Source organism: Leptonychotes weddellii, chromosome 7 (genome assembly GCF_054177405.1).
Source record: "Leptonychotes weddellii isolate Sample4059 chromosome 7, ASM5417740v2, whole genome shotgun sequence".
Lineage (NCBI taxonomy): Eukaryota > Metazoa > Chordata > Mammalia > Carnivora > Phocidae > Leptonychotes > Leptonychotes weddellii.
The window spans coordinates 66,923,281-66,946,587 of record NC_138375.1 but is presented as its reverse complement, the minus strand read 5'-3'; the positions used below and the strand labels follow the sequence as shown (position 1 = coordinate 66,946,587).

Genomic DNA, 23,307 nt, shown 5'->3' with positions numbered 1-23,307 from the left:
CCATTTGGATGTCTTCTTTGGAAAAATGTCTGTTCATGTCTTCTGCCCATTTCTTGTTTGGATCTTTTGTTCTTTGGGTGTTTTTGAGTTTAAGAAGTTGGTTCAACATCAGCAAATCAATAAGTGTGATACAATACATTAATAAAAGAAAGAACAAGAACCATATGATCGTCTCAATAGATGCAGAAAAAGCATTTGACAAAGTACAGCATCCTTTCTTGATCAAAATTCTTCAGAGTATAGGGATAGAGGGTACATACCTCAATAACATAAAAGCCATCAATGAAAAACCCACAGCGAATATCATTCTCAATGGGGAAAAACTGAGAACTTTCCCCCTAAGGCCAGGAATGCGCCAGGGATGTCCACTATCACCACTGCTATTCAACATAGTATTAGAAGTCCTAGCCACAGCAATCAGACAACAAAAAGAAATCAAAGGTATCCAAATCGGCAAAGAAGTCAAACTGTCACTCTTTGCAGATGATATGATACTTTATGTGGAAAACCCAAAAGACTCCACCCCAAAACTGCTAGAACTCATACAGGAATTCAGTAAAGTGGCAGGATATAAAATCAATGCACAGAAATCAGTGGTATTCCTATACACCAACAAAAAGACAGAAGAAAGAGAAATTAAGGAGTCGATTCCATTTATAATTGCACCAAAAACCATAAGATACCTAGGAATAAATCTAACCCAAGAGGCAAAGAATCTGTACTCAGAAAACTATAAAATACTCCTGAAAGAAATTGAGGAAGACACAAAGAAATGGAAAAACGTTCCATGCTCATGGATTGGAAGAACAAATATTGTGAAGATGTCAATGCTTCCTAGAGCAATCTATATATTCAGTGCAATCCCCATCAAAATACCATCCCCTTTTTTCAAAGAAATAGAACAAATAATCCTAAAATTTGTATGGCACCAGAAAAGACCCCGAATAGCCAGAGGAATGTTGAAAAAGAAAAGCAAAGCTGGTGGCATCACAATTCCAGACTTCAAGCTCTATTACAAAGCTGTCATCATCAAGACAGTATGGGACACACAGATCAATGGAACAGAATAGAGAGCCCAGAAATGGACCCTCAACTCTATGGTCAACTAATCTTCGACAAAGCAGGAAAGAATGTCCAATGGAAAAAAGACGGTCTCTTCAACAAATGGTGTTGGGAAAACTGGACAGCCAGATGCCAAAGAATGAACCTGGACCATTTCCTTACACCTGTGTTTTTTTTTAAACAGCTTTTGGTTTCATTAATTTTTTTTCCTGTTTTCAAGTTTATTTTCTGTTCTAGTTCTTAATTTTTCTTCTGCTTGCTTGGAGTTCAAGTTTTCTCTTCTTTTTCTAGTTCCCTTTGAACTAGATTATTAGAACTAAAAACTTAGATTATGGATTTTAGATCTTTCTTCTTTTATAATATGTGTTTAATACTATAAAATTCCCTCTAAGCACTGCTTTTGCTTCATCCCCTAAATTTTGATAAACTGTGTTTTCAGTTTCATTTACTTCAAATATTTCTTAATTTCTTTTGAGATTTCTCCTTTGGCCTATGTGATATTTAGTGGTATATTGTTTAATCCCCACATACCATTCAGGGAGAAGGAGCATACGTCCTTAAACTGTAAGTGAGCTTTTCATAGCCACTTCCTTCCAAAGAGTACAGTATGAAAAAAGCAAAACAATAGTAACTTGACAGTGAATAATCCTGACAAACACTACCTTAGCCAAATAAGCAAAGTTAATAGCAATGGTGATGAGTAATGTTGATACCATGTACCCTTGATATGGATGTGTGAGAATACCCTTCACCTCTGTGTTTCTTCCTCAAAAACCCATAACCACAATCATGAGAAGAATAAAACTGAGAAGCGTTCTATAAATTTTCTGACCAGTACTCCTTAAAATTTTCAAGGTCATTGAAAACAATTGAAGTCTAATAAATGTTACAGAGATAGGAACCTAATGAGCCATTAGGATTAAATATAATGTTACCTGGATGGGATTCTGGAACAGAAAAAGAACATTATGTGTTAAGTAAGGAAATCTGGATAAATTATGAACATTTGTTATAATAATGTTTCAATATTTGTTTATTAATTGTGACAAATATATCAGTAATGAAAGATGTTAATGATAGGAAAATCTAGGTTTGAAGCATATGGGGTGTGTGGGCATGTGCTAGTATCTTAACTTTTCTATAAGTCTTAAACTATTCTGGAATAAAACTTTTATTAAAAATAAAAATAAGTCATGTCTCCAAGGAATCCAGGGCTTAAAAGTGCTGGATGCTAGAGACAGAAATAGGTAATTATAAGGGTAGAAGACTTGTGTTTCACTTCGATAGGAGGAAGGGCATATATAGAAATGATACAGGGGTTTTGGACAAAATTACGGACAAGTCTAACACCACAGGCACTCTTAATAGCTTTAAGGAAATAAGTTATAGACTCTTATCTGCAGAATTCACCTAAAAGGAGAGAGAATAGACCATATATGATAATTTCAGCAAAGTAAAAGAGATTTCTGTCTGATTGACTCATAATTTGCTGAGGATTCATAGTGGGTCATATTATCTAAGAGGTAAACATGCTGAATTGTGATTACACATGAGTTGTGATCAATTATGAAAATGTTTGCTGAAAAGTAGTTTTCACTTTAGAAAACTAGTTACCCAATAGCCTGGAGGTAACTGTGTATGTGGGCAGGATATCTGAAGACTTTTTGTAGAACATTATCCAGTTTAATAGACTTACATACGGTGCTTATATGAAAAGTCAAATAACTTAGTAAATTAAATAAAAGGCAGCAAGTGAGATCTAAATACTAAGGTTAGTTAAAAGTTGGGTAAGGTTTTCTTTGGATATGTTTCCCTCTATCCCCATTCCTCCTGCCATTAAACCAGAAATTAGGAACAAGAACTATGAGACAGCTGATTCTAAGCTTATCACCACAAAATAAATGTTAATATACATAAACCATGACTTGATAATCTCCTAAATGTAGATATTATAAGATCTGATATTCATCATAAATTATGAGCAAAAAAATACCCCAAAACAAAGAAATAATACTCCGAAGAAAATAATCATACTTTTCCCGAAATATTTAAAATCAGACACTTATCTAAACTTATTTAACCCAAAGCAAGGAAAGACGTCCAAATATTGAAATCCAAGTATCTAAGTGCATCCATTTGAGCTTACTTTATTATGCCTAAGTGATATAAGGATATTATAAAATCAAATTTTGTAATTTGAATATATATTTGAGGTATTTTGATTGGGATGTCAATTTTAAATCACTTTGAATGCATGTCTTTATTCAAATTGAGCTCATGCCTGAAAATATATATATAAACACATATGCAAATGAATATGGAATGATATGGAATGATAAAGACTTTGAGCTCATTTTATTCTTTCTATAAACAATGGCCACTACAAATCTGCACACTAGAAAAGTATACTAGATAGTTATTGAATATTATGATCAGCCATTTTTGTATAGGAACTATTAACAGTTAACCATACATTTAGAATACTGGAGTACTCATTTTTAATTGATTATGTTCAAAATCTAAAATAACTGTGGACCACACTGTATATTACTATAATCTCTAATCTAGTTTTTCTGCTTATCTCCTGCTGATATACATAGCATAATTCAATTCATCATGAAATACTTTTGAATTTTCCTTGCAGTGGGCATTATCAGTAGAACAACATACTGCTATCTTTTCTTGCGGCAAAAGTGTACTCATTCAATGTTGAAAGAATCAAACCTTCTTTTCAATTCACATGAATATTTCCTGTCTCTAAATTGCACTTTTCTCCTTTTAATTTTGATAACTTTCTAAATTACTTTTTGTTTTTCTCACATAAATGAGATGACAGTGGCATATGAAGGCAAGTGAAAAAATACAGAAATGATTACCATTGATTATCTTCCTCTTCTTTGCTTCCTTACACTCTGAGTGTGCCTGGATGAGCTGAATAGTTTGTTAGCACATGCTGGGCAATTACTGTGCTGCGAATTTGCAGCTACGGTGATCCCACAAAACACTGCTTTCTTGATCTTTCTGTCCTCAATTAGGAGATGACATGACTAACAAAAGGTATTCTTATTTTTAGTATAAAAAAGACTGAATTGTGTGCTTTCAATTTATGAAGAAGAAAGTAAAAATAAGGGTAAATATGTGAGTGAATTTAATTTAGGGTGATTTGTACCATAGTATGCTGCCACTTCTTTGTCGTTGTAAGACTTCATGGATAACAACGTTTTTGGGGATTTTATTTGGTTGTTGTATTTTTTTTTTTGATCCATTGGGAACTAGATAACCCATTTATCTTAAATGATAGGCTTATGAATTTTATTTTTTGAGAAAAAGCCAGTAGATTTAAAAAATTCAACTCAGCCCAAGTAATTCTGCTGGCAGACAATAGGATATAAGAGACAGTCCTCAATAATCACAGTTCTGATTCAGATGAAGTATTTTGAATATAAAGTGACAGTAGAATATGGCATAGATTTCAATAATTTTAAGAACCAATCTTCCATTGTCAGACCAAACTCTTTGGCTGGTAGTTATTGAATAAGCATGTTTACCTGTGATTTTACACAGGAAAGAGTATCATTTCATAGCAAACTGAGGATCCATGAATTATAAAAGGAATTATTAATGTTCAAAGAGTACATCCTAGGAATAGATCAAACTGGAAGGTTATTTTCTGCATTTGCAATTGAATAAAGTATTTGATTTTATTACAAATACCAAAAACTGAATCATTTTCAGGATAGTGTTGAAAGAAAGAAAGAAAGAAAGAAAGAAAGAAAGGTGTCACTCAAGAGCCTTAGTGTAATCTTAACATATTCAAGTAAACATTCATAATAACTGAGTTGCTTTTCTGAAAGGAACATAAAAGTAGTCAAGCTCTACTGTGAGTTGCAATCCAAATTTACTATTTTCATGCCTATTTCTGACATGAACAGGCTGTCATAAATTGAAAATAATTATTATGAAATGAGCTTAATAAGCAGCTTGCTGATGGATTAGAACACATTATCCAGGATTCTTAGCCTGGGACAAATCTGATCTGGAGACAGCTAGGAAATCCCAGCTAGCAAAGAAGAGCATCAACTGGCACTGATGCACATCCATGCAGAGAAAGTTTGTGTCAGGAAGGTTGATGGCATCAGCCATGGAACTTAGTCAAAAAACTTCAGACCTAGACTGGATAGAGAGCAAATTAGAAATGTGCTTTAGGACAGTGTACTACAATTTTGCCTATTGTGAGAGTCAAAAAAGACATTAATGAAAAACAGATTTCTAGATTCCATCAAGACCTACTCAATTAGTAGCTCCAGGTGGAGGAAACTTTGCAAATCCATATTGTTTAACAAATATCAGAGGTGATTTTACAAGGTGTTTCATAAAGGAAATTATCCTAAAAGAACTAAAAAATAATTATTCAGGGCGCCTGGTGGTTCAGATGGTTAAGCGTCTGCCTTCGGCTCAGGTCATGATCCTAGGGTCCTGGGATCGAGTCCCACATCAGGCTCCCTGCTAGGCGGGGAGCCTGCTTCTCCCTCTGCCTCTGCCTCTTTCTCTCTCTCTCTCTGAATAATATAAATAAATAAATAAAACATTTAAAAACATTTAAAAAATAATTATTCATTCATTGATTCATTTAACAAGTATTTCTTTAGAAATTAATATATATTTTCTTTTTTTAAAAGATTTTATTTACTTATTTATTTAGAGAGAGAGAGCATGTGTGTGAGCAGGGGGAGGGACAGAGGAAGAGGGAGAGAGACTCAAGCAGACTCCTCACCCAGCGCAGAGCCCAGCAGGGGGCTGGATCTCAGACCCTGAGATCATGACCTGAGCCTAAAACAAGAGTCAGTCGTTCAACTGACTGAGCCATCTAGGCATCCCATAAATTAATATATATTTTCAAAGTAAGTTCCATGGTATACTTGATGGTAATCTTTGTAAACAAACAAAAAAAACCCTCATTTGTAGCAACTTGATTTTTAAATTGATAATTCAGTTTCTTGACTCACTATATGAAAAAACAGATTGAACATTTAAATTCAAGCTACAAATATTATCTCTAGTAAACTAGTACAATTTAATTATCCCTATTAAAAAGACTTTTATAATTTTGTAACTTACATGTTTAAATGTTATCAGCATTTATAATTTTAATAATTTATGTTCTTTTAAATTATCTGAATAACCAAATGAACTCTCTCAAGCACTTAGGTAATTCCTAGAGCCTAATGAATCAAGTTTAAATGTAGTGAACCATAATTGTTTTTGTGAATTTAAAGTTCAAATTATCTTTTACGTACAACTTAAACTCAAAGACTAAAGCAATTACACAATTACATATTTTAGAATAGAATCACAATTTTCCATGACAAATTATATTAAACATTTCAGTCCAAAAATAATATACAAAATGTACTGATAAACTTAAAATACAAATAAAAGTACCATGGTTTTATGCATTTGATTTACTTCATCTTTCTATTTAATTCTAAACCTTCCCTAGTAACTAGCAAATAGTTACACAATAACAAAATTTAATGATAACATTTCAAGAAAATTGGTGTTACTTTTTCCCCTGGCTGAGATCTGGACTGGAAAGCAGGAATTTGGGTGGCAATTGTTTAAGGCTCTCTTACAGTCCTAAGATGGAGACTATTTAATAAAGGTGTTGGTCTCTTAGCCTACATCCATAAATTGAAGTTAACTATTACTTGATTCTTAGATCTCGTTCATGTTTGCAATTCTTTCCCTACCCCCACCTTATCCCAGTCAAATTGATTCAACACTTTATTGGATTTAATTAACCTATGTACTGACTCAATTATTTCCCTATTCTCCTTGTTGGTAGGATGTGATTCAAAGCTATTTCAAAGATAATCAATTAGATATCTCATTGATACATAGTGGTACAGCTTTTGCTGCCCTTATATTTTTAGGGTTTGTTCTTGGCTCTGGAGCTGGAAGAACTAAAAAAGTTAAAAAAAAATACAGGCAAAATTGTTGTTGTTATGCATCTTGTATTATGGGAGAAGTATAATAAGTTAAAACATGCATATCTTCACACATACCCAAATATACACATAAATTTAATAATTTTCCAATAATGATAAAAGTTATGAAGAAAATAATGTACAGTAGAAGGATAAAAATAGATTGGTGGATAGGGGAAAGAGATATTTTAAATAAAAATGACAGGAAAGACTATTCAGGTGATATACACTGGGATTTTAATGATATGAAGAGTGAGTTATAGGAAGATAAGGAAGAAAGTATTCTAGATAAACTATCAACATGAAGTAAAGCCCCAGAGAAGGAGAAGGTAGGAGAGAAGAGCCACGAAAAAATAAAGAAAGAAAGGGGGAAAAAAAAGGGAAGAAAGGAAGGAAGGAAGGAAGGAAGAAAAAAGGGAGGGAGGGAGGGAGAAAGAAAACAGAAAAAAGAAACTACAGCTACAGCTACTGATCTTAGTTTAAATGTGGGAACTTGGGGTCAGGGCAGGATAGGATCTCATTTACTTATCATCAATGTACTGATGAATCTTAAATATATATGTCCCACTATATGGACAATATATATGTCCCTCTACCAGATCCAGTTTAGGCAGTTTCTAGAGGTCCTTAGTCCTATCCACTCTGTGGGCCTCAGCATCTTGCTCTAAGGAGAAACTAGATTCCTCTCCTACTGGCTATCCCAACCTCTCAAGGCATGAAGATTCGATTTTACCATAGCCTTTTTAGACTCTAACATTGCAAGACACCATAGCTTGATCATATCCAGGCAAGACAATTTGCTTGGTTGGCAGAATGAGTCAGTATTATAACCCAGAAGTGTGACATGTTCATTTCTCATTGGGTGATGCTGGGAGAATGAGAGATAACAGATGGGTTGGAATAGGCAAAGAACTCTCCTTTCTTCTTCCAAGATGTAGTAGTTTCATACAGTCTACTTGTGAGAATTTCCACTTAAACTGGCAAATGACTGTGTTTTCTTTGGAAAATGAGTCCAGCTTAATTATGATTAACTTTAAATTTGCTTCTTGCATATCATTTCTTCTTTTGTTGCACTCTTGTTACCTTGAAATCTCCCCCAAAACTTAAGACAGGCTTTTGGAGTTGGATCACATACTTCTAGCGAGACATTAAGGGCCACACTGTTGACGGTTAAGTGGTTTAATATTAAACCCCAATATGTGATGGCGGTACAGTTGCTAGTTTTAACCTCTGGTCAGTTGGGATGAACTAAAGGTGTAAGACAAGATACTGGGAAGTCAATATTGTGCAATATCTGTATCAGAACAATAATAAATATATGGACTGTGTGGTTGGTAGGTAGTTGCTTTAATGATTTTTTGTCCTAGTTTGAGTCAAATTCAGCTCTTTGCTGGAATTTCAGGAGTGATGATGAATGAAAGGTAAACCAAGAATTATACAAATTTTAAACCAGCCTGGATCAGCAAAGTCCTTAAATAGGTTGAAGAGATCTAATGTTATATTGACTACTAGAGGAGAGAGCAATCTCTATAGGAAGATGACATCGTCCAAAGCATCCACAATTTTCTAAACATAATATTGGCAACTCAAAACTAAAGCAATTACTCAATTACATATTTTGTAGTTCTTGCTTCTGCACCTGCATGGTATTCTCTGTACCAAAGCTAGAGTGACATTAATAAAATAAATGAATAAAATCATATCATGTAATACCTGTGTACAGTGGTATCTCATCTGTTTCAAAACATCACCCAAAGTCTTTTCCATGGCCTAGAACTCCACATTGTTTTCTTTCCTAAAAAAAAACTTTTCCTCTTATTCTGTTTTGACCTTTCTGGTCTTTTATTTCCCCTTCAAATGTTTCAAATATGTGCTCAAATTAGATGCCTTTGATATTCTTCCACTTAATATCTTCCTCACTCCTTCAATTCTTTCTGGTCTCTATTTAATGAAGATTTCTCAAAGTGTTTCTGTTGTTGTTGTTGTTGTTTGTTTAGGTGTGTTTTTTTACCACATATCCAAAATACCTCTCCTCCCCATCAATCTTTATTTCTTACTCTTAATTTTGAGTACATAAAGCTTAACTTTGCTTCACATAGTTTGTTACTGTGTCATATAATATATCAATTTACTTGTTTATGCATTCATTTGTTTATTATGTGTCTTCACTAAAGTATCTGTTTCTATGGCAAGGGCTTATAACTCTTTTTACTGTTGTATCTCTATAATAATAATGCTATCAATTCATGGCACTAAGTAATTTTTTTTAAAGATTTTATTTATTTGACAGAGAGAGACACAGCGAGAGAGAGACACAAACAGGGGGAGTGGGAGAAGGAAAGGCAGGCTTCCTGCAGAGCAGGGAGCCCGACGCAGGGCTCGATCCCAGGACCCTGGGATAATGACCTGAGCTGAAGGCGGACGCTTAACAAATGAGCCACCCAGGTGCCCCAGCACTAAGTAATTTTTGAGAAATTAATGCATTTAAAAAATCATCAGTGCTTACATTAAGGTTTGCCATGCAGTTATACACTTAATATTCCTTATGCTGACCTTGACTAGTGACATGACTGGTCCCACTGTTTCACATAAGTGCTTTTGATGAATTAAGTTGGTAGGATCAGAGAGTCAGAAGGAAACTACATAGATGACTTGTAAAATACTTGGATTTATAAAATTTCTATTATGCATCATAAGCAACACATATTTCTATGATTTTAAAAATCATTACCATTCTAAAAAGTTAAAATGATATAGCAGTTACGGATGCATCTCTTTGGTACCTACAGCTAATTATTTTATTTGCTAGTGTTCTTTATCCTTCACCCATCTAAACCCCTAAGATAAGTTTATTGAGAATAGGTAGCTCTTATTAACTTGTGAATTCATAAAGTCTAACACAACATCTGGTACATTTAATTGTTAGATAAATATTTGATAAGTGGAAAACTAACTCCCAAGTACAAACAATTAACCTTATATATTTTTGATGGATTCAAAATGTGATTTCCATTTATGTACCTTCCTTCAATGACTTCATTGCATTAATGGCAATCTTAAAAGCAAAAGACTAAGGTTAATAATTCTGTTTCTTAGTAAACTACACCACTGTGAATTTCTTTTTCTTCAAACAAATGAAAAATCTTATTTTTAGCTTGAGAATGCTTTCATTGTTTTCTCTTTCTTATGAAATGTTATCTTTGGAATTCAAATTTTATTTAACAGAGGGCTCTCTCTGCTCTTCTTACAGTTGAGGTTGCATTAATTTGTTTTAGACCATCCCTATGGTATTGGTACATAAGCTCCTTCTGCTGGTGAAAGTAACTTGTAGCCAATATTCCATGTGGGTTTTCTTCCCCCTATTGGTTTTTCAGGGTATTTTGGGCTTAAGAGTGCACAGAGCATTGGTTTTATAAATTATCTTTTAATTGGAAGACAGCTTCTAAAAAATGCAGATGAACTATCTCATGCTCTGACTGGAGGATTAGCACAGGAGTATTGATAATCCAACTGACTTGAAGGCTATTCTTTAAATGTACTACTGAGATAGATCCTTTCTGGCAAGCTCCATTTGAGGGGTCTCTTCAAAGTAATCCTTTTCCCAATTAATTGGATTTGCCTCCTCCAGGGTCACTATCAGACTATGCAATTGGGTTTCTTTTGGGTTCAGATTTTATTATGTATGAGTCCAGCTCCAGATATTTTTCTTTTACTTTTAAACTTCTGACCTGTAGTGGTTGAGACTTCACTTTCTCAGTTGTAGAATAAGCTACCTCTTTGGAACCCATGCCTCAGAAATACAAAGACCAGGTTCTGACTTGTGCATAGCCTCTCCATTTAGCCTCTAATTCCATCACTCACTCATTTTCTTATAGAGGGAGATGGTGGAGGTAACTTTGAAATGCTCAATTAAGTCATTATGTCACTTTATAAAGGAAGCATAAAAAAGGGGGGAGAAAATACATTTTCTATACATTCCAGGAAACTCATAAAAGCCACATGATTTATGTTCTTATATTGAGATTAAAAACATAATATTTATCCCAAAGGTAAATTATATTATAGTATACATCTTTCTGGGTAAGGGAAAAATTTACATTCTCCAATGATACTATGAAGTATGTGGACTTTAATAATCTTTAATATACATATATGCTATTATTAACTCAAAATTATTAACACAACAATGAAATGAAGCATGTAATACTCATAACTTAATTTAAATCTATATTTGAACTCTTCATAGCTAAACACAACTTTAAGATCTTGTCCAAAAACAACCACTCATAGGGTTGCATAGTTGAGGTGTTTTGAGGTTTAAAGGATCTTAAGAAACAAGAGAATTCAATGTTTGTAGGGTAGAAAATCCATCTAAGTGAAGCTATATTGGTTAAACCAAAGTATTTTCCATTGCAATATAACTAGGAATAACTAACAGTAGGGAGGGTTTTCTCCTGAATGCCTGATCGTTAGGTAATAATTTTTTTTTCTTTTTTTGTGGTTGGTTCATATTTTATTCACTTATTTTTATTTTATTTTTTTCATCATGATAACTGTACTCTTTAATTCCCATCACATATTTAACCCATCCTCCAACCCCCGTACCTTCTGGTAATCATCAGTTTTTTTCTCTAAAGTTGAGTCTGTTTCTTGGTTTCACTCTCTTTCCTTTGTTTGTTTTGTATCTTAAATGCTACCTATGAGTGAGATCATGTGGTATTTGTCTTTCTCCAAATGACTTACTATTTTGCTTAGCTTTATACTCTCTAGCTCCATCCATGTTTTTGCAAATGGCAAGATTTCATTCTTTTTTATGGCTTAATGATATTTTATATATATATATATAACATCTTCTTTATCCATTCATCAATCAATGGACACTTGGGCTGCTTCCATATCTTGGCTATTGTAAATAATGCTGCTACAAACATAGGGGTGCACCTATCCATTTGAATTAGTGTTTTTGTATTCTTTGGGTAAATATCCAGTAGTGCAATTGCTGGATCATAAGGTAGTTCTATTTTTAACTATTTGAGGAACCTCCATACTATTTTCCACAGTGGCTGTATGAGTTTGCATTCTTACCAACAGTGCAAGAGGGTTTCTTTTTCTCCACATCCTTACCAAGACCTCTTGTTTCTCGTGTTGTCAATTTCAACCAATCTGACTGGTGTGAGGTAATATCTCATTGTAGTTCTGATTTGCATTTCCCTGATAATGAGTGATGTTGAACATCTTTTCATGTGTCTGTTGGACATCTGTATGTCTTCTTTAGAGAAATGTCTGATCATATCTTCTGCCCATTTTTAAAAAAATTTTTAAAGATTTTATTTATTTGAGAGAGAGCACAAGCAGGGAGAGGGGGAGGGGCAGAGAGAGAGAGAGAAGCAGAATCCCTGCTGAGCAGGGAGCCCAACGTGGGACTCCATCCCAGAACCCTGAGATCATGACCTGGGCTGAAGGCAGATGCTTAACCAACTGAGCCACCCAGGCACCCAACTTCTGCCCATTTTTAAATTGGGTTATTTTGTCCTTGGGTGTTGAGTTTTATATGTTCTTTGAAGTATTTATGTGAATACTTCTATATGCTTTCATTTCTCTTGGGTAAATAGCTAGAACAGGAGTGAATGGATCTCATGGTAAGTGTACAGTTCACTTTTTTTAAGAAATTGACATTTTTCCAAAGTGGTCTACCACTCTTCATTCCTCCCAGAAATGTAAAAGACATTTTTCACATCTTTTCCAACACTTGGCATAGTTTAAATTATCCATTCTAATAGATGTACAGTATTATCTCATTGCCATTTTAATTTGTACTTCCCAACTGACTGAGGATGTGTAGCATCTTTTCATGTGCTTATTTTCTATCTATACATATTATTTTATAAAATGTCAAAATATTTTGCCAATTTTAATTATTGTTTTGTTGTTTTCTTGTTAAGTTTTGAGTAGACTTGAGAGTTTGGGGATGTACACAATTTCCAAATATTTTCTCCTAATCCCTATTTTGTCTTTCCACTCCCTGGTTTGTTTTTTTGTTTTGTTTTGTTTTGTTTTTTTTGGACAACATAAATTTTAATTTTGATGAAGACCAATTTGTCAACTTCTTTTTTTATGGATTGTGCTTTTGGTGCCATGTCTAAGAAATTGATGCCTATTAATAGGTTACAAAGGTCTTCTATGTTTTCTTCTAGAAGTTTAACAGTTTACATTTTCCTTTTAGAATTACAAAAGATTTTGAATTTATTTTTGTATATGATATGAAGTATAGGTCAAAGACTCTTTTGTATATGAATATTGAATGGTCCCCAAACCCCTTATGCAACAAAACAATCATTTCTCTAATGATTCATCTTACAAAATTTACACACATGCCTATATATACAACACACAAGCACCTTATGTATTACATGTAGCACATATACATACAAAAAACATACTGATAAATCATACATGTAAATTGTATATTATATATAAAGTTTCCTTTATAGTTGCATATAGTTTCATTTAAGAATCAGCAAACTTAGCATGTTCACTCAATCAGAGCTCTGCTCCATTATATGGAAAGTGAAGCAGAAAATATTTGTGTGCGTATATGCTATATTCATTTAGCACTATTATGAGCAAAGGAATATTTTTACATAGTTATCTTAGTCAACACTTACAAAAATTATGTGGAGTAGACATTATTATCGATGTTTTAAAGAAAAATACTTGCTAATCTGAGATTACAAAGGTGTTTAAAATCATAGATCTTTTAAATGGTGGAGGTAGAAGCAAACCCAGATGCCTAATACTCTTTCCAGAACAGACCATCATGAGGGATTAAATCATATCATCAGTTAATTGACAACAACAGAGGTGCCTGGATGGCTCAGTCAGTTAAGCTTCTGCCTTCGACTCAGGTCATGATCTCAGGGTCCTGGGATCAAGCCCTGCATTAGGGTTCCTGCTTAGCAGGGAGCCTGCTTCTCCCTCTCCCTCTGCCTGCCACTCCCCCTGCTTGTACTCTCTCTCTGTGTCAAATAAATAAATTAAATTAAATTAAAATAATTGAAAACTACAATACAACAGTACTTACCCATAGCTGGTAAGATTGCCCAGATGAACCAATATTTCCAATTTTATTACTTTCATTCTTCAAAATATAATCACTTGTTTAAGCTCTAGCTACATAAGGAAAGTGAAGAAGAGAGAGGAAATACATTATCAATTTTGATCAGAAAGTCTGCAAGTCTAAATTATAAAAAACCAGGGGTGCTTGGATGGTTCAGTCAGTTAAGCATCTGACTCTTGATTTCAGCTCAGGTCATGATCTCAGGGTCCTGGGATTGAGCCCTCTGTCAGGCTCCATGCTCAGCAGGGAGTCTGCTGGAGGATTTTCTTTCACCCTTGTCCCTCTGCCCCATCCCCCTCTCACACGCTCTTGCTCTCTCTCTTTCTCTCTCTTTAAATAAATAAGTAAATATTTGAAAAATTAAAAAATAAAAAATAAATTGCAAAAAGCCAAACAAAACCCACATCTTCACTACTGAAAGTCATTCTTATTAAATTTTAGGTACATAAGGCCTGACATAATAGAACTAATCTAAGTGAACCTAACTGAATTCTATACAAGTTTGATTTTCCCCACAGCATGAATGCCTTCCTCAGTGATCCCATAGAAGCAACGTGACTAACATTATGTATCCTGGAGAGAGCAGCCATTCATTGATCAATGGCAGTGGTTTTGGCATTACAGTCCCAGTCAGCACTTTGCCTCATTCCCAAAGCAGAGATCATCTGGCAAAGTTCAGAGTTAAGAGGGGTGATTGTCTCTGGGAAGCATATCTGCTCCAGGCACTGGACTCCATTCAAATCCCAGGTCATCCCTACATGAAAGATATGTGTCACACAAAGTTTTAAATGTCAAAGAAAATATCTCTCAGTATGTGTCACTCCAGTTATTTTTACACAGAGAGAGATTCTTACAAGGACATTGTAGTAATAATTTCAATAAACCCTATGAAGATTCACTTTCAAAATCTTGAGTTGAAGACCATATTCTAAAACAGGACCAAGAAAACCTAAACTACTCACTGATCTCTGTCTTATAATTATGGTAATGTGACTCCAATCATGACATGGACATGCATTTGATCTAATTTTTCTATAAAACACTTAAGAATATTAGATTCAATCGCATGGTTTTAAACCTTCTGTAGTTCCAGATGCATTCTCTTATTCATCCATTTTTTGTGTGTTCGTTTCAATACTACAGTCCAGAAAATTGTACTAAAATAAGGAAATTCATTTATAAGCAATTACATACTCTCTGTGAACCTTAATTTCTTCACCTGAACTTTGAGATAATAAAATATGACCTCAAATGGATGTTGTAAATATTCTACAATGGTGTAGTGAGGAAATCAATAGATACTTTTCTCAGTAAAACAACTGTTTAAGTGGTACAAACTATTTTTTAAAAAATTTAAGGTTTCTGGAAATTTTCCTAAGAAATATATCAAATGTACATTTATTCAGGAAAGTTGGCTAAAATTCATTAAGAATGGCAAGGGACTGCAGCATTTGAGCCATGACATTCTCCCACATTACCCTCTCCTGAACTACATGACCGAAGTTCTATTGTGGATGTAGACTCTGGGCATCTGTGACCAAGAAGACAGAAGTTTCCTGTCTTTCCAGCTCCTAGGCTAGGGCTATGGTTATACCCCAGGAGGGGTAGGCCACCAGAGTCTTTTGTCCTCCCCAGGCCTATATTTAGAAGTGCTATTATAGACAGGCACGACTAAGAAGACTGGAGCTCCCTTCCCCCAACCAACTCCCATTCCTAGGATAAGGGCTCCAAGAATACTGGAGTCAAGGGCAAAACAGCTTGCTGTTAGAGTAGAGGATCCACACCAGGAGAGGCAAGCCAAGAAGACTAGAGGCTATCACTATGTTGCTCCTCTACTACCTCAATGCCGGTTCTTAGAACACTGGTGTCACGCAAGGAAGAGTGGGTCACTGCCCTCCCCTGCTAACAGCTTCTATAGAGTGGGGTGGAAGTTCTGCCCTGGGGGAGTAGCAGGCCATTACAGATGGGAAGATCTACAGCTCTGTCTTAGAAAATTGTGAAATGACTTCACTGCTTAAGCCAGTACTAGGGAGAGGATCATGTTACATGTAGGTGTATCCTAATTGATGTATGCTTGTTGGTAATTTATACATAGTTACCCATGTCTGTTTTTATTTTCTCCTTTAATAATTGGCTATTTGGAAGATTTTTATATAGTTTAAAATAGATTGGAAGTTAGTGTTTGACATGAAAGCACCATTGAATCTTCTGAATACTGTGATTCTTTCTGTCCCCATTAGGTAACAGCAATCTCATTCTCTTCATGAAAACCAAGGTCAATAGCACTTGTGAGCATAGTAACTCCTTTCTTTGCCTCTTGATCTAGTGATACGAGGAGTGTAAAATGACTGGAAGATGGCTTTAGGTTTAAGTTTAGTGGAACCCCTATGATGTCTTCTGATAGAAGCATTTTCCCTATTTGGGAATCAGGAATTCTAGTTCATCAGAGCCAAAAGTTGTGGGGAAGGAAAGCTTATGTTTCTCAGGGCAATCACAGGAAGGCATGATGCCCAGGGACTGTTCTTGAAGACACAGCATTACACCGATCAGGGACATAGCACCATTTAATTAGTTTAAAGAATATACCACATCTAGAAGGTCAGGACTCTAATCCTACAGTGCATCCAGTGGAATCACCCATTGGGTCATCTTCTCACAAACAAGCTCTTGTACCTTCCAGCTCCTACTACCAAGAAAGAAGCACATGACAAGCAGGTAGGCCTGCTTGAGGTTTGGAGATGGTGCCCACCACAGAAGGAAATATTACTTCAACTTATTCATTGGGTGATTTGGAAGGCTGTCAGACCTGAGTGGCACCCAGATCAAAACATAGCATTAAAGTAACAAAACCTCTGATATAAGTAGCATGTGACGTAGGCCATTTGACCAAAAGAATTATGGCTTTAAAGAACTCAGTGGTAGAAAAGATGTGAGGAGTTTCTGCCAAGTTCTTGATAATAGTAATATACACCTTGTCCCTAATGGTTAAGTACAGCCAAGAGGTCTCTGCTGTTCCAGAACATTGTCTTTACCACTAACAGTATCAAGTGAACTTCCACAGCACATTTCCCTGCAACCAGCTCTGGCCTATAGAGGACGTTGCTACCGAGCTTCTCAGCGATATTGGTGCCACCCTCACTAGTGCATCTTTTGTTGCTTTAGTGAAAGGATGGTCCTCTGGGCCCTCTTCAAAAACACAGTTGGGTTTTCTAGTCATGTTACTCTAGTACTTTCCAGTACATAGCCACATTATTTCAGTTCCCTTCATGATTAGTTTCTTAACTCCTGGATTATAAACAATACTTCTCCAGTTATCCCATGTTGAAATTTGGCCCTAGTTATCTTGAAGCAGTTGGGGGTAGTGATTTCAGACCTTAAGTAAGGCAAACAAAAAAAAATCATTACAAAAAAAAAATCATGTAAACTCTTTGCATGGTCATAGTCATGGTCAGGCCACTTAATCACTTTTGTAAACTCAGAAGTTTCAGGGAAATCTGGGGATTCAGTTCTCAACTATGTCAATGCAGATATCCTTATCCCAGATCTCAGGCTCCTACTCTAACCATATCATTGTCCTTATTTTAGCCTCAGAGGCTTGACAGTGCTCTATATTTAGCTTTATTTGTATCATTTCTCTTCTTTTTTTTTTTTTTAAAGATTTTATTTATTTATTTGACAGAGAGAGAGAGAGCGAGAGTAGGAACACAAGCAGGGGGAGCGGGAGAGCGAGAAGCAGGCCTCCTGCCGAGCAGGGAGCCCGATGTGGGACTCGATCCCAGGACCCTGGGATCACGACCTGAGCCGAAGGCAGACGCTTAACGACTGAGCCACCCAGGCGCCCAGTATCATTTCTCTTCTTATGATCAGAGGGTGAGGATGAATTTGAGCACAGACTTGTCATTCAATGCAGGAGAGCAAGGTCCCTTTATAATGTGCTAGAGGTTCTTTAAATTTTACACCATGTTTAAGATAATAGCTGGTGGACCTGACCTTGTTATTTTCTTCCATAAGTGCTTCAGTGATGCTTATAACAAATAACTAACTCCACATTCCTTATCATCACCACTGCCCCCATATCTCTCCATTGGATCCTTTTCCATATGTATTATATCCCAACTCATTACATGTGAGAGTTGCAGTAATTGTGATGCTTTAGGCCACTGAGACCTATCACGACCGACTTACCACCAGTAATGTAATCCTTGTTGTCATCTGGATAGTAAGTTATTCAATTTCGAAATCTCATCCTGAAAAACTGCTTCCACAATCCATGACTGTTAATACCTATTCCTAGTTTGGGTTTTGCTAGAAGAAAACCCTTAGGCAAGTAGGCTTTAAGGAAGATCATCCTTTCAAAAAGTGTTATGGGAAAGAAGAGGGAAAACTGAAAGGGAAATGCAGATAATAGAGGGTGTCTTACCAGATTATCATCAGAGGCAACATGTACTTAAACCACTGAGGAACTCAGAGCCAGTGAAAAACATGGGCTTCGGAATGATCCAAGTGGAAGGGCAAAAAAACAAACAAAAACAACAAAACTAGGATAATTCCTATCAAGCATGTATGAAAGTCTGTTCTTTGGGGCTTATACATTTCTCCCACATTCAGCTTCCCGTGTGCATAGGCAGAGAAGACTTTTCCAGAAGGCTTCTCAAAAAGCTTTCAGGAGAAGAGATGGAGATGCCGGTAGTGAATGTGTGGCCAGAATGCACTGAAATGGTGAGGCACAGAGAGGAATGGGGAAGGCACCGTATCTGTTACATTTATATTCTATCTGAATTTTTCACGTATTCCTCTCTTCTTTTTCATTTTATTTGTTTTCTCATTCTATACTCTATATTACCTATTGAGCTTTTAAGGGGTCTTTTCTTTCTAACTCTCTTGGAATTGAATCTTTATTTCTGAAATAATTTTCCCATCGATCTCTTTCCTAAATTCTTACCATTTATGTTTCCTGTGTTTTCTAGATACCACCTCTTGTTGTTTGCCTATCTGAGCACCTATGTTTGCTTTGAGTTATTTCATCATACCTGTACTTGCTTCATTAATTTTTCAAGTTCATGTTGGATTGTTGTGGGACAATATTCCTGTATTTCAGGATAAATTTTATGTTGTTTTGTTTTTACTATTGAGAGAAATGGATGCTAATTTTTTCTTTATGTGCTTTTCATATACATGCTGCAGTTTGATTTTATATTGTTAATACTTGAACAAGTTGGGGTTTTTTGATTAATTATCAGCAGAAAGAGCTCATAATACTTTCTGCCACATAGTTTCAATTAATATGTAAGTTGAAGGTTTTTTTGTTTGTATGTTTGTTTTTGCTTTTTCTGTTCAATTTGTTTTTCAATATGGCTTATAGGAAGAGAAGTAGTTGGATTCAGATCCAGAATCTGTAATTAATTTGACAAGTGTTTTTTGACTTTTGTTTTGTTTTGTTTACTTCTGTATGACCTTCAGCAGGTTACATTACATAACCTCAATCGGCCTCCATTTCCACTCAATAAAATGATATTAACAGCACTATAAAAATAATAATGGCTACTATTTGGGGGCATTTATTAAGAGCCAGCTGCTGTGCTGAGCACTTTGCTGACATCACAGTATATATAAAATGAGGATAATAACGCCCACCTGCTCTGGTTCTTCTACATCTTCAGTGATTTTGAATGCATATAATGCATCTAGCATAATGTCTGATTCATTGTGTTCAATAAATGTCAGTACTGTTCTCCTCTCCCTTTCCTTCTCCTCCTTAGCTCTAAGGTTTTCAATAAATTTATTTAATTTTATTTTTCATTTTCAGAATTTGTATTTAATGATTTTAACATTTTTTTTCAGATACTGTCTTGACTCTTGATTTTTAAAACCTTTTTTTTTGAGATAACTATAGATTCAAATGCAGCTGTAAAAAATAATACAGAGAAACCCCATGTATACTTCACAGGGGTTCCCCACAGTAGTAACATCTTACATAGTTATTGCACAATATCACAACCAGTATGTATCACAAAGGGACATGGATACATCCATCATTCTTAGTCACATTTAACCAGCTTTCCATGCTGTGTGTATTTAGTTCCATATGATTTCAATACATGTAGATTTCTGTCACAACTGTCACAGTGAAAATATAGAACAGCTCCATCACAATGATCCCTTGTGCTATTCATTTTTGCCATAGCCACTTCCCTCCATCTCTACACCCTAACTCCTAGAAACAGCTAATCTGTTCTCCATCTCTATAATTTGTCATGTCAAGATTGTTACATGAATGCAATCATACAGCATGTAACCTTTGAGATTGGATTTTATCATTAAGCCAGTATCATTTCTGATATTATAATTAGCATAACTAAATTGGGATCCATCAAAATTGTAGTGGATATTGATAGCTGTTCCTTTCTATTGCTGAATGGTGTTCTATGATATGGATGATTTAACACAGTTTTTTAAAGCTTTGATTTCACTCTCTATATATTGGAATATCAGTATATTTATTTTGGGTCAATTTCATATTATAAGGTTATTTTTAACTATTGGAGTATAAATTTTCCACTCCAGTCCATCTTCTAACCTCTCTCACAAAGGAGATTACCAACTCAAGAAGTTTTCAAACTCTGGTCATCACCTTTTTTTTTTTAAGATTTTTTTTTTAATTTATTCATTTGAGATACAGAGAGAGAGAGCATGAGCAGGGGGGAAGACAGAGGGAGAGGGAGAAGGAGGCTCCCTGCTGAGCCAGGAGCCCGACATGGGGCTCGATCCCAGGACCCTGGAATCATGACCTGAGCCGATGGCAGACGCTTAACCATCTGAGCCACCCAGGCGCCCCTTGTTTGTTTTTTTTAACTAAACAATTACCTTCATAGGTAGCGTGAGTACCTTATACAAACAAAATAATCTTAATTTCTCCTTCCCATTCCTTGTGTCATTGCTCATTTGTTTCACTTATATGTAGCATACATAAGCATAAATATACACACAAGATATATACATAAGCATACATAATTGATTACAGTGTTTCTATTATTTTGAACAAACCTGTTAGATCATTTAAAAATAAAAAAACAAAAGTTTTTATTTTACCCTCACTATTTTTTCTTCAATAATCTTTCTTATGTAGATCTGAATTTCTGACCTATATTATTTGTCTTCTCTCTAAAGAACTTCTAACATTTCTTGCAACACTATCTGCTGGCAGCAAATTCCCTCAAGTTTGTTTGTCTGAGAAAGTCTATTTCTCCTTCATTTTTGAAGGATAATTATGAAGGGTACAGAATTCCAGGTTGGTGGTTTGTTTTTTTTTCTCTACTCTTTAAATATTTTACCCCACTCTTTTCTGGCCTGCACAGTTTTTAAGAAGTCAGATGTAATTCTTATTTCTTTCCTTTATAGGTAAGATATTTTCTCATCTTTGGTTTCCTTCAGGAATCTTTATTTATTTTTGATTTTCTGTATTTGATAATGATATGCCAAGGCATAGTGGGCTTTTTGGTTTTTTTGGTTTTTGTTTTTGTCTTTTGCATATATTCCATTTGGAGTTCTCTGGGTTTCTTGGATCTGTGATTTGGTCTCTGACCTTAATTTGAGTAAATTCTTAGTCATTATTTTTAAAAAATATTTCTTCTGTCCCTGTTTCTCTTTCCTTTCCTTCTGGTATTCTTATTATGTGTATGTTACACCTTTTGTAGTTGTCTCACAGTCCTTGGATGTTCTGTTCTATTCTTTTTTTTTTTCCCCAGTATCATTCTCTTTGCTTTTCAGTAATGGCAGCTTATGTTGGTATGTCCTCTAGCTCAGAGATTATTTCCCCAGCCAAGTCCAGTCTGCTAATAAGTTTACCAGACGCATTCTTCATTTCTGTTATAGTGTTTTTCATCTCTAGCATTTCTTTTTGGTTATTTCATAAGATTTCCATCTTTCTTCTTACATTTCCCTCTTCTTTTCTTAAATGCTGTCTACTCTATCCATTGGAGCCCTTAGCACATTGATCATACTTGTTTTCAACTGTCAGATAATTCCAACATTGCTGCCATGTCTGGTTCTTATGCTTGCCCTGTCTCTCCTAATTGTGTTTGTTGCCTCTGGGTATTCCTTGTAAGTTTTTTTTGATAGCCAGATATGTTGTGGTAGGTAAAAACACCTGTTGTATATAGGCCTTTAGTGATGTGGGGTAACTTGGTCGGGGGAAGGGAAGAATTCTATAGGCCTATAGTTAGGTCTCAGTCTTTTAAAGTGAGCCTATAACTTTGGACTGTGAACTTCACCAATGCTTCTCAGTTCTCCCATGTCCCCCTTTGAATTGGACAGAATGGTTAAAGTGGGCTACAGTTGGCATTTCCCTTTTCCCAAGTGAAAGCCTAGGTGCTGGCTGGAGTCAGTATTTTACTTCCCAAAGACCAGTAAGGCTTTTATTAAACCCCAACAGTTTAGGCTCTAGTTAAATAGTTTCTCCTGAGGGTGGGCTTGTTAAGAAGAACCAGGTGCTCTGGAGTATTTAAAAATGGTTCCTTTTCCTCTCCCCTTGCCAGAGCCTAAAGAGATTTTTCCTCCGTATTCCCTCTGAAAACCTCGTTCACCTCCTGGAGGTAAAACTCAAAGAAGTGTGAATAGTGTGGTAGCCCCTCTCTACCTGGATCCCTATGGAGTTTTTAATTCCCAGACCTGTCCACACGGAGCCTCCAGTAAGTCATCAACTGCACCTCAAGTTTTGCTGCCCTGGCACTGATTTCTGCTCCCGAGGGCCCATCCTGGTAAGTCGGGGTTCCCTGTATTCACCTGTCTGTCCAAATTTGGGGGGAGTGGTTTGTCCTGTGTCTTCCTCTCTCTTATGGATCCAGAAGGGCTGTTGGTTTTTCAGTTTGTTCAGGTTTTTATTTGTTATAGGGATGAAGTGGTGACTCCAAACTCCTTACAAGGGAACCTGAAACCAGGCCTGGCTTGGTTTTTGAAGTATTGATGGCTATGGCATGCGGGTGTGTTCTGGGCTTTAATGCATACTCATGTGGTGGTTTTGGTAATTTCATGTTTGTCCCACTGCTCTGGATTTCAACCATTTCAGTTACATTAGTTTCTTAATTTTAAGGTTTTCACACTCCTTTAATAAGTGGTTATTGCATGCAGATGTTTTGAGCAGCC

The 23,307-nt window shown here is 35.6% G+C and overlaps 1 long non-coding RNA gene across 1 annotated transcript in view; it reads left to right on the top strand.

Annotated features, from left to right (window-relative positions):
* The window catches only part of LOC115944620 (uncharacterized), a 1,151,228-nt gene extending 1,128,306 nt beyond the window's left edge, over nt 1-22,922 (top strand). The window contains exon 10 of the long non-coding RNA XR_014147031.1: nt 22,701-22,922. This is a non-coding gene — a long non-coding RNA (uncharacterized LOC115944620). The remainder of the gene's footprint in view (nt 1-22,700) is intronic.
* The last annotated feature ends 385 nt before the right edge of the window (nt 22,923-23,307 follow it).